Source organism: Hylobates moloch, unplaced genomic scaffold (genome assembly GCF_009828535.3).
Source record: "Hylobates moloch isolate HMO894 unplaced genomic scaffold, HMol_V3 SCAFFOLD_36, whole genome shotgun sequence".
Lineage (NCBI taxonomy): Eukaryota > Metazoa > Chordata > Mammalia > Primates > Hylobatidae > Hylobates > Hylobates moloch.
The window spans coordinates 61622-72691 of NW_026652311.1; the positions used below are offsets into that span (position 1 = coordinate 61622).

General features: G+C 38.1%; 2 protein-coding genes across 3 annotated transcripts in view; one reads left to right on the forward strand and one right to left on the reverse strand.

Moving 5' to 3' along the window:
• Positions 1-648, reverse strand: part of LOC116463444 (structural maintenance of chromosomes protein 4) — a 35091-nt gene extending 34443 nt beyond the window's left edge. Inside the window, exon 1 of the mRNA XM_032146552.2 lies at positions 550-648. The gene's annotated coding sequence lies outside the window, so the exon portion shown is untranslated. The remainder of the gene's footprint in view (positions 1-549) is intronic.
• Positions 649-1080: 432 nt separating this feature from the next.
• The window catches only part of LOC116463446 (intraflagellar transport protein 80 homolog), a 148981-nt gene continuing 138991 nt past the window's right edge, over positions 1081-11070 (forward strand). For both annotated transcript variants that reach the window (XM_058434625.1, XM_058434626.1), the window contains exon 1: positions 1081-1255. The gene's annotated coding sequence lies outside the window, so the exon portion shown is untranslated. The remainder of the gene's footprint in view (positions 1256-11070) is intronic.

Genomic DNA, 11070 nt, shown 5'->3' on the forward strand with positions numbered 1-11070 from the left:
CTGGCGCCGTTGACGGCCAGGGGCATAACGAGGTCTCCCTCCTCTCTGCGGTCGGACCGCGAAGGGCGAAGGCTGGGACCAACCACTAGCAACTTCAAGTCGGACGCTGGCAGCGCTTGCTAATTTGGGGTGGCAAGAGTTTGTCTCTCCAGCTCCCAGGGCGGAGTCCCGTTGGACAGTAAACCATGAAAGGTCACCAGCGAAGGCTGAGCCCCGGTGACTAGTCCCTTGGCAGAAGAAAGGGGGGTAGGGGGAGACGCCCTTTCCCAGATAGAGACTAGGATTTTTTAAAGAAGAGATCTGCGAGGCTCGGGGCCTCCCCGAGACGTTTGAGTAGCTTGGCAAAGTGGCGCCCGGGAGCTGCGCGCGGGAGCCCGGGCCGCCGGGGAGCGGCCGAGGGGGGGAGGGGTGACAGCAAGAGAAATCTCCCAGCGGCAGCCTCAAGCCCGGACTTCGCTGCTCGGGCTCAAGGCCTCTATTTTCCAGGCGCTCGCGGACAAGGCAGGAAGTAAGAGCGTGACAACCTGACCAGGAAGAGAAGTACTTTACCTGCAGGACAGTCCACTCAGACCAAGGCTGGAGACGGTTCTGTAGTACCCACCTCCCCGCTCTTACCGGTGTTTCGGCTCCGGGTCCTTCACTCGAAAATGGCGCCTAAAATACAAACTCGAACGGAAATTCGTTACAAATGCGCGCAATGATTTCTGGGATCCACTAATTTGAAAAAAAGTGCGGCGATTATCACCGCCATCTTATGGTCGCTCCTGCGCATGCGCGAACTCCTGGCGGGACCTACGCAGAAGTTTCTACTAAGTGAAAAGGAAGAGCGAGGGATTGTTTTCTCTGTGGTCTACAGCAGCAGCACTATTATTAAAAATATTTGGAAAGACAACGTGGTAAGTTTTGAAAGATGTTTTTTAAAACGGTAGGGTTCCGCTCACAGCTGGAGGAGAGGCTCAATGGTCCAGAAACGCCTCTTCAGAAGAGGGCGGGCTCGCCGAGAGGCGGGGTCTCGGGCCCACTCGGATGACGTGCAGCGTAGAAGTATCGCGGGATGAGGAAGGGAGGGTAACTCTTAGAAGTCACTATGGTGACGGGGAGGTCGGGAGGCTTGTTGGTAACTGGTACCAGGTATTTGAGAGCAATCGCCACCGCTTTCCTGGAACTTGAGGTAAATCTCTTCACCTCTGGACCTGGTGAGAAAAGAGTTTGGAAGTTGTAGCCGTCACTGGATCCCATCTTTCCTGTTTTGAAGGTGTGTGCTTCGTGGAGCATCATTTTCTGTCTCTCTGGCGGCAGCGGGGCTCTGGGTGTAGCTTTTGGGATGCGAAGGAGGAAGCCCTGAATTTGAAGGGAGTAGAGAGACAACTAGAACAAGACCTGGATTAGTGATAGCTTAGTCCACATGTGAATAGCGCAATAACGATTTTCGAGTTACTAGTTTTTAGATCATTGATGTTACTAGTGAAAGGTTTCGGACTTTTAAAATAATTTGACTAAAAGGCTCTTTAATGGAAAAAACGACTCGCCAGTGTTCTGGTTATTTTTATGAGGAAATTATCGATCAGCAAATATTCCCTAAGTAGTGTTTGTATACATTGCACTGGATGAGGCATAATTAGGATTAGTAAGCAAGTTTGGCAATTCCTGTTCCCCGAGAACTTAGTTTTAGTGGATTTTTAACCTGAGGTCTGTGGATCTGGTGGTAGGTGATTGGGCTTCAGAGTTCATAACTCGCCTGACATTGTATACATAATTCTATGTGCATTTTTCTGGGAAGTTAGTTTTCCTACAACTTTATAATCAGAATCTCATACTTGCTCCTAATTCCCTACATTGTTAAAGAGCCACTGGCTCATTTGACTATCTCCAGTATTCATGCAACAACTGTTAAGTACTTGACATTGAGAACTACTAGCCTCCTTTTTTTTTTCTTTAACTTTTGCTTACTTAGGGTCTGGCATGTTAAATCACCAATAAATCTGCCTTTTGAATGAATTTACATTATCACTCTAAATATATTACGGTTCTTCCCTCGAAGAGCATGAAGTCAGATTCAGTGATTCTCAAAAAGGTATGGAGAGCCACCCCCCTCCCACCCAATTGTAAGAATTTGGTGAGGTTGGGAGACTGGTGTGTTTTGAATAAGCATAGACTCAATATCGTGATATATCTTTATGTTTGAAGTTAAAAGCTAATTATTGTTTTCATGAAACAAACTACAGAAAATAAAGCTTAATGAAAAAAGTTTTTTGGCTGGTAAGCATACCAAGAAGATACAAGGATTAACTTTGAGGGCTTCTGGAATTTTTGCATTTCCAAAGTTTGTAAAACACTACAAAACGTGAGTTGGAGAAGTATCAACTATGCGGATCACCTGAGGTTGGGAGTTCGAGACCAGCCTGACCAACATGGAGAAACCCCGTCTCTACTAAAAATAAAAAATTAGCAGGGCATGATAGCGCATGCCTGTAATCTCAGCTACTAGGGAGGCTGAGGCAGGAGAATCTCTTGAACGCGGGAGGTGGAGGTTGCGGTGAGCTGAGATAGTGCCATTGCACTCCAGCCTGGGAACAAGAGCGAAACTGCGTCTCAAAAAAAAAAAAAAAAAGTATAGACCAAATTGAGTGGTGTATTTGGGGGAACAGAGCACAATGTAGTGGAAAGATGTAATATAGAAAACAGAATCCCAAGTTCCATCATTTTTTAGGTATATGCTTGACAGTTTCCTCACTTTGTCAATCTTGAGAGTATTTATTTATGAAACTAGCATATAATACCTGTCTCATCATACTGTTTATGATTGTTCATCTAGCACATATTCCATAAGGATTTGATTTTGCTGTGTTTATGACATTGAACTTACTAAAGTATGCTAAGGGTGAATAATGGGATATCAACTTAGAGGAAGGGTAGCTCCTGAAGGATCTTGAAAACCAAGTCAAGGATGTTAGATATGATATGGAGGAAACAGCTTTTAGAACAATTCTGAGCCAAGGAATGACTTGGTAAATGTAGGAAGAATAATTAACAGTAGTTACGTGGGGTATGTTAAAGGGGAAAGAAACTGAGATCAGTCTAGGCTTTAGTTAAGATTGTTACTATATAACAATAAGTGAGAAGTGCCTAAATAGGATGGAAAAAAATCTGGAGTCATTTTGGGGAAAAAATCTATAGCTTTTGTAGATTGTGATGGTTCAGAGTATGAACCCTTGAAGTCAGTCATATACTATACTTTGTGTATCCTTGAATTAGTGATAAGGTATAGGAAGAACGATAAGTCACAGAAAATATAGTTTTGATAAATAAACTGACTGATGGCCTTAAATTTAATTGAACCCAACCATTGCCCACTCAGAAAACTATTTTGAAAAGGGGCATAAACCAGGTTGTATAATGAGAAAACAACAAACAGCTACAGAGTAGACTTAAATCTGGAGATTTATATATACCACAAAAATAAGACATTCAGAATAAGTATAAATTTTGAGAAGATATTAGAGTTACAAGAAATAAAGACTTTTGGTTGATTGTTGCCAATATTTTGGACATGTCTTATGAAATTAACAGGGTTTAATTACAAAGAGAAGCTGGCCTACCTGGAAAAGACTGAGTTACAATCATTTTGGAAAGTATTGCTATAACCGGGTCTTATCTTCCTAGTCTAAAATGATCTGCCAGTAATCTCTATCTGCAATTTCAGGCAGTCTTAGAAGGAAAACCTCACTTTTTACATTAGAAAAAATTATAACCCACAGGAAGAAATAAGTTCAAAGAGAAAAATTGGAATTAGAATTAAAATCTTCATTTTCAATTCTTTAAGTGCAAGGTTTTTTCATCATTTTAATAATATGTGTTTTGTTTGCCTTCTAATGTCATAACATTTCAGAAAGGCTGAAATTAGATTTCTGAGTAAATATTTTAAAAGATTAAGTTTGTAATTGTAAATATTTAGATAAATTAGATAATTAATATGAATTTATGTATTTTATAAATATTTAGAGAATATTGTTTAAGATTAATAAATTAGATACAGACACAGTGCAGATAGAAGTGAATATTCCTCCTGATAATATAAGCACCTTGGTATATTAATGTTACTGAAACCCACATAACTTACCACCAAAAACCCAGGAAGCTAGAAGGCAGAACAGCTCTTTTTTGGAAATATCATTTTGAAAGATAAGTATGTTTTTATTCTGTAGGTTGGAATTCTGGAAAGATGTATTCAACAAGCAGTAGAGGTAGAGAGTATGGTTTAAGAGAGAAAATAAAATGGATAGTGTTACAAGAATAACTGGAACACTAAAAATAGGTTAGTTTTTTAAGATTGTAAGTGGAGAGAAGCTAGCACCAGACCAAGGATATTAAGAAAATGTTCATTTTTAGAATGTAAGAAGAAATAATTACAGTAATATCTAGGATAGGACCCTGTTGATTACAAGTGACAGAAAGCCCAATCCAAATTGTCTTGAGAAAAAACAAATATTGTCTCCTGGAACTAAAAATTCAGGTGACTGTAACTGGATTAAGGGTTCAGACAAAGACACAAGGATTTGGTTTCTTTCCTTGCTTTGAATTCCATTGTGTTGGCAGTATTTTCAGGTTCTATATGATGGCCTCTAGCACCTTTAGGCTCTCCCCTTGCTGTGGTAAGATAGCTACAGCAACTCCAGCCTCATATCTTCTAAAATTTAAATCCAAGGGGCAATGAGAGTTTCTCTTCCCCAGCATTGATTTGAATAAAAGTCCGGGGCCACCTGTGAAACAGTCTGTGCAAAGGGAATGGAATGCTCTAATTGGCTTAAGTCTGGGCCTCATGCCACATGGGCTAACAGTGAGGAAGTGGTTGTTCTGAAGAGAAATTCTTTTTAGGTAGGAAAAGAGTGACTATATATATGCAGGGTGAAAAAACAACTTTCACTGGAATTACTAACATTTATTAAGTGCTTACTATGTATTGGGTACTCTACTGGACACTTTACATACTTTTCTCATTTAATCATCATAACTAATTTGTCAGGTAGATATTATTAGCTTCATTTTACGTAAGAAAGAAAACAAAGTATAGTATCTTCATGAGAATAAGCCAGGTGAGAGTTTTAATAAGAAGGAATTCAAGTGTGGAGAATGGTGATCTTATAAACATATCATTTATCAGGGTTTTATAGAAATGCAGAAATGCATAAAAATTGGGTCATAATCCTTTCACTCAGATAATCCTATATTAAATATATAAGTGGATAGATTAAAAAATACTGTGAGCATTGTTAAAAACTTCAAACAGAACAGAAACATATAAAATCAGAATTTAAAGCTTTCCTTCTCATTCCAGTGCCCCCACCCTTTTAGGGGTCTCTCATTATTAAGTGTCTTGCATATCTTCCCAGAAAATGTTTTGGTATCCACCAGCTTAAATATATCTCACTTTTTCTTTTCACAAAAGGAATTGAATCATATAATACAGCTGTATACCTTGCTTTTGTCATTTAACATAGACATCTTTCTATATCAACATGTACAAATTCATCTCATTTTTAAAATAGTTTTTGTTTTCTTTTTTGAGATGGAGTCTCACTCTGTCGCCCAGGCTGGGGTGTAGTGGCACAATCTCGGCTCACTGCAACCTCCACCTCCTGGGTTCAAGTGATTCTCCTGCCTCAGCCTCCCGAGTAGCTGGGATTACAGGCGCCCACCACCATGCCCAGCTAATTTTTGTTATAAGTATAGCCAATAAGAATAATATTGAAGAATGTCTATTAATCATAGCTAGAATTTCAAGGAAATGTAAATACCACAGTGTACACATACACTTTAGCAAATGCATACAGGAATTGAGATGGGGTGGGAGTTGGAGGTCTTTACTAATTAAACCATGGTCGTCCAACCCATGGTCCATGGGCCACATGCGGCCCAGGACGGCCTTGAATGCAGCCCAACACAAATTTGTAAATATCCTTAAGACATTATGAGATTTTTTTGTGATTTGTTTTTCTTTGGCCCAACAGCCATCATTAATGTTAGTGTATTTTATGTGTGGCCTAAGACAATTCTTCCTCCAATGTGGCCTAGGGATGCCGCAAGATTGGACACCCCTGATAAAGTAAACTGCCATACTGTTTCCTGTGGCTAAGCCTTTGAGTCTGTGCCTGGAAATGGTGAGCCTGCTTCTCTCTCTTTTCTACCGTACAAGAGATCTCAGCTCAAGTTTACAAGTTCTGTGATGGCACCAATCTGAATAAAAGGCTTGCCTTTCTCCTTTCTCCTTTCTCTATTGGAGAAGAGACACAGGAGTCTGGTCAGAGCTATCAATTTAGGGGACTGTTGATAAAAACTGTACTTCTTTTAATAGGACCTTGGTTAGTAAAAAGCCAGCCTGCTGTCTCTGTTAACTAGTATGCAAGTGACCCAAAGAAAACTTGGTATAAGGATGCTTGTGATCTAGCTCTTGAATTTCTTACCTATTCTTCACATTCTTGTTCACTACTAGAGATTTTTCTGCCACTTCTTATCTACAGTTACATTCTTGTTGACAAGTCATGGTCTCCTGTTTATCATCTAAAATTTTTCTTATTGTTAGTGCTTTTACCTCTTAGTTTTATTTCCTAAATCTAATTCTTTTATTTTCTTCTTTAAAAACCATCTTTTTTTAAAAGTGTACAGTTTAGTGACATTAAGTATATCCACTGTTGTGCCACTGTCACATCCATTCATTCATTCATCCATCGTTCCACAGAACTCTTTTCATCCTGCAGAACTGAAACTGTACCCATTGAACAATAACTCCCTATTCTTCCTTCCCCTAGCCCCTGGCAGTCATCATTCTACTTTTTGTTTCTATGAATTTGACTACTCTAGGTACCTTATATAAGTGGAATTCATACAGTATTTGTCCTTTTGTACTAGCTTTTTTCAATTAGCATAATGCTTACTTAGGTCTAACTCTTAATTATATTTTCTTGATTTTAACCCTTCCATATTATAAACACATATATCCACACAGGGATGTAAAATCTGTGAACATTTAAATTTCTAATTTTTGATAGTATTTCAGAGTTCTGTAATGAACAGATTTGAATATACAGACAGTCTCAGACTATGATGGTTTGACATGATTTATATTGACTATGATGGTGTGAAAGGAAAGCACTTTTCAGTAGAAACTGTCTTTAAATTTTGAATTTTGATCTTTTTTTGGGCTAGTGATACATGATATGATACTCTCTTGGGATGCTTGGCAGTGGGCAGCCTGCCGCAACATCCAGTCAACCACGTGATCATGAGGGTAAACAACTGGTAAGCTACAGTATGCAACTATAGGCTAATGTAAGTGTTCTAAGCATATTTAAGGTAGACTAGACTAAGCTATGATGTTTGGTTTGTTACATGTGTTAAATGTATTTTTGGCTTAATGATATTTTCAACTTATGATGGGTTTATTGGATGTAACCCCTTTGTAAATTGTTGAGGAGCATCTGTATATCTTGATGTACATTCATATGTGTAGGGTGAATTCCTATGACTAGGAATTATTCCCAGTGTATATTCCTTATATGATGCTTCCTTTGCATCAGTAGCTTCTAGTTTAAAATATGGCACAGATCGTAGATTTGGCAGAGCTTAAGTTTTATTAATATTTACCTGTGTTTCAGCTATAAGGAAGGCTAGAGAGGAAATAATTTGTTTTGTATAATGGGAAGAAGGACTCATAAGACAGGGAATTCCCCAAACATAGGAAATGCAGCACCAATTGACCTACCCTTCAATAATGTGTGGAAGTATCTGTTTCTCTGTACTGGCCAACTGGGTTTTGGATATTTTGCATTTGACTACTTGGAGAACAGAACAATGTATCTGGTTGTTTTAATTTTCGTTTCTATAATTATAATTGAGGCTGGGCATTGTTTCTTGTTTCTGATTGCCCATGACCATCTTTATGTTTCTATGAACTGTGCATCTGTACATTTTTAAAAATAGAAGGTACCCCATTATCATTGCCCTTGATCAAATGATTTCTAAGGACTGTGCTCTCTTAGTTTTCCTCTGTTTCCATGGTATTATTAATCTATCCCTGTCCACTGAGTCCTCTGCTTCCAAACATACTAAGATGTACCCTAATTTAAAAGGCCTTCATAGCTACAGCTGTATTTCTTTCCTTTAACCCTATACTTATATACTTTTAAACACACACACACATATATATGGTATATTAATACACATATACATACTACATCTGTCTATCCACACTTACAGACCTTTAACCTCTACACTTATAATCTATGTCTACTGGCTTCATATTTTCTCCATTTGTTCATTGGACAAATGTTTACTGAGCACTTACTGTAAGGAAGGCATGTTTCTAGTTGAAGGGGATTTTTGAGTGCACAAAACAGACAAAAATTTCTGCCCTCATGGAGCTTACATCTTAGAAAGGGGCAACAGTAAGTAAAATACGTAGTATGACAGACAGACGTAATAAGGTATACAGAGAAGGCTTTACTGAGAAGGTGACTTTTGGACAAAGATATAAAGAAGGAAAGGGGAGTAAGCCATGCACCTCTCAGGGGATAGGGATTCCAGGCAGGGTGCGGTTAAGTACAAAGGCCCTGAGGCAGGAGCATGCTTGAAAGAAAAGCATAGATGTCATTGTGGCTGGAACAGTTTTATTGAAAGAGGAGAGAGGCAGAAGATATTGTCAGAGAAATAATGGGTATATTACTCAGGGCTCTCTAGAGAAACATAACAAACATGGGATATATACAGGCGTACCTCAGAGATATTGCAGGTTGGGTTCCAGACCACCACAATAAAGCTAATATTGCAATAAAGTGAGTCCCATGAAGTTTTTGGTTTCCCACTGCATATAAAAGTCATATTTACACCATATGGTAGTCTATTAAGTGTGCAGTAGTAATATGTCTAAGAAAAGAATGTACATAGCTTAATGAAAAACTACTTTATTGCTAAAAAATGCTGATACTCATCTGAGCCTTTAGTGAGTCATAATATTTTTGTTGGCTAAGGATGTTGCCTGGATGTCAATGGCTGCTGACTGATTAGGGTGGTGGTTGCTGAAGGTTGGGGTAGCTGTGGCAGTTTCTTAAAATAAAACAACAATAAAGTTTTCTGCATTGATTGACTGTTCCCTTCATGAAATATTTCTTTCTAGCATGTATGCTGTTTGGTAGCATTTTACCCAGGGTAGAACTTCTTTCAAAATTGAAGTCAGTCCTCTTCAACTCTGCTGCTGCTTTATCAAATAAGTTTATGTAATATTCTAAATCTTTTGTTATTTCAACAGGGTTCATAGCATCTTCATCAGGGGTAGATTCTATCTCAAGAAACTACTTTCTTTGTTCATCCATAAAAAGAAGCCCCTCCTCTGTTCAAGTTTCATCATGAGATTACAGTAATTTAATCACATTTTTAGGCTCCATTTCTAGTTCTCTTGCAATTTGTAAAGCAATATGTTATTTCTTAAACAATAAGACTTGAAAGCCAAAATGACTTCTTCATTCATGGGCTGCAGAAAGGATGTTGTGGGTAGCAGGCATGGAAACAACATTAATCTTGTACACCTCCATCCGAGCTCTTGGGTAATTAGGTACATTGTCAATAATCAGTAATCTTTTGAAAGGAATCTTTTTTTTTCCTGTGGAGTATGTCTCAAAAATGGGCTTAAAATAGTCAGTAAACTATGCCGTATACATATGTGCTTTCATTCAGGCTTTGTTATTCTATTTATAAAGCGCAGGCATAATTCTTAAGGGCCCTAGGATTTTTGGAATGGTAAATGAGCATTGGCTTCACCTTAAAGTCACCAGCTGCATTAGCACCTAACAAGAGAGTCAGGATGCCATTTGAAGCTTTGAAGCCAGGCATTAACTTGTCCTTTCTAATTATGAAAGTCCTAGATGGCATCATCTTGACTATTTCATCTACATTGAAAATCTGTTGCTTAGTAGAACCACCTGATTTCATTAATTATCTTAACTAGATCTGGATAACTTGCTGTAGCATCTAAGTAAGCACTTGCTGCTTCACTTTTTGCCTTCATGTTATGGAGAAGTCTTGTCTCCTTAAATCTCATGAACCAAACCCTACTAGCTTCAGACTTTTCTTCTGCAGCTTCCTCACTAAGATTTCTCAGCATTCATAGAATAAAAGAGAATTAGGGCCTTGCTCTGGATTAGGCTTTGGCTTAAGGGAATGTTGTGGCTGCTTTGATCTTCTATTCAGACCACTAAAACTTTCTCTATATCAGCAATAAGGCAGTTTTACTTTCTTATCATTCGTGTTTTCATTGGAGTAGCACTTTTAATTTTTTTCAAGAACTTTCTCTTTGCATTCACAACTTGGCTGTTTGGCACAAGAGGCCTAGCTTTTGGCCTCTCTGGGCTTTCAACATGCCTTCCTCACTAAGCTTAATCATTTCTAGCTTTGGATTTAAAGTGATAGACCCTTTTCTTGAATACTTAGAGGCCATTGTGGTGTTATTAATTCACCTAATTTCAATATTGTTGTGTCTCAGAGAATAGGGATGTCTGAAGAGAGGAGAGAGATGGGGAAACGGCTGGTGGGTGGAACAGTCAGAACACACACAACATTTATCCATTAAGTTTGCCATTTTACATGGTCATGCTTTGCGGTGCCCCAAAACAATTAAAATAGTAACATCAAATATCACTGATCACAGATCACCATGGCTGATATAATAATAATGAAAATGTCTGAAATATTGCAAGAATTACCAAAATGTGATACAGAGACACAAAGTGAGCACATGCTGTTGGAAAAATGGTTGATAGACTTGCCCAAGGCAGGGTTACCATAAACCTTCAATTTGTAAAAAAAAAAAAAAAAAAAAAAATTCAATATCTGTGAAGATAAACCAGAATAAAATGAGATATACCTTTGTCTGTATATATATGATCTATATCATATATAGATACATATATGATCTATATCATATATAGATACATATATGATCTATATCATATATAGATACATATATGATCTATATCATATATAGATACATATATGATCTATATCATATGATACATATATGAT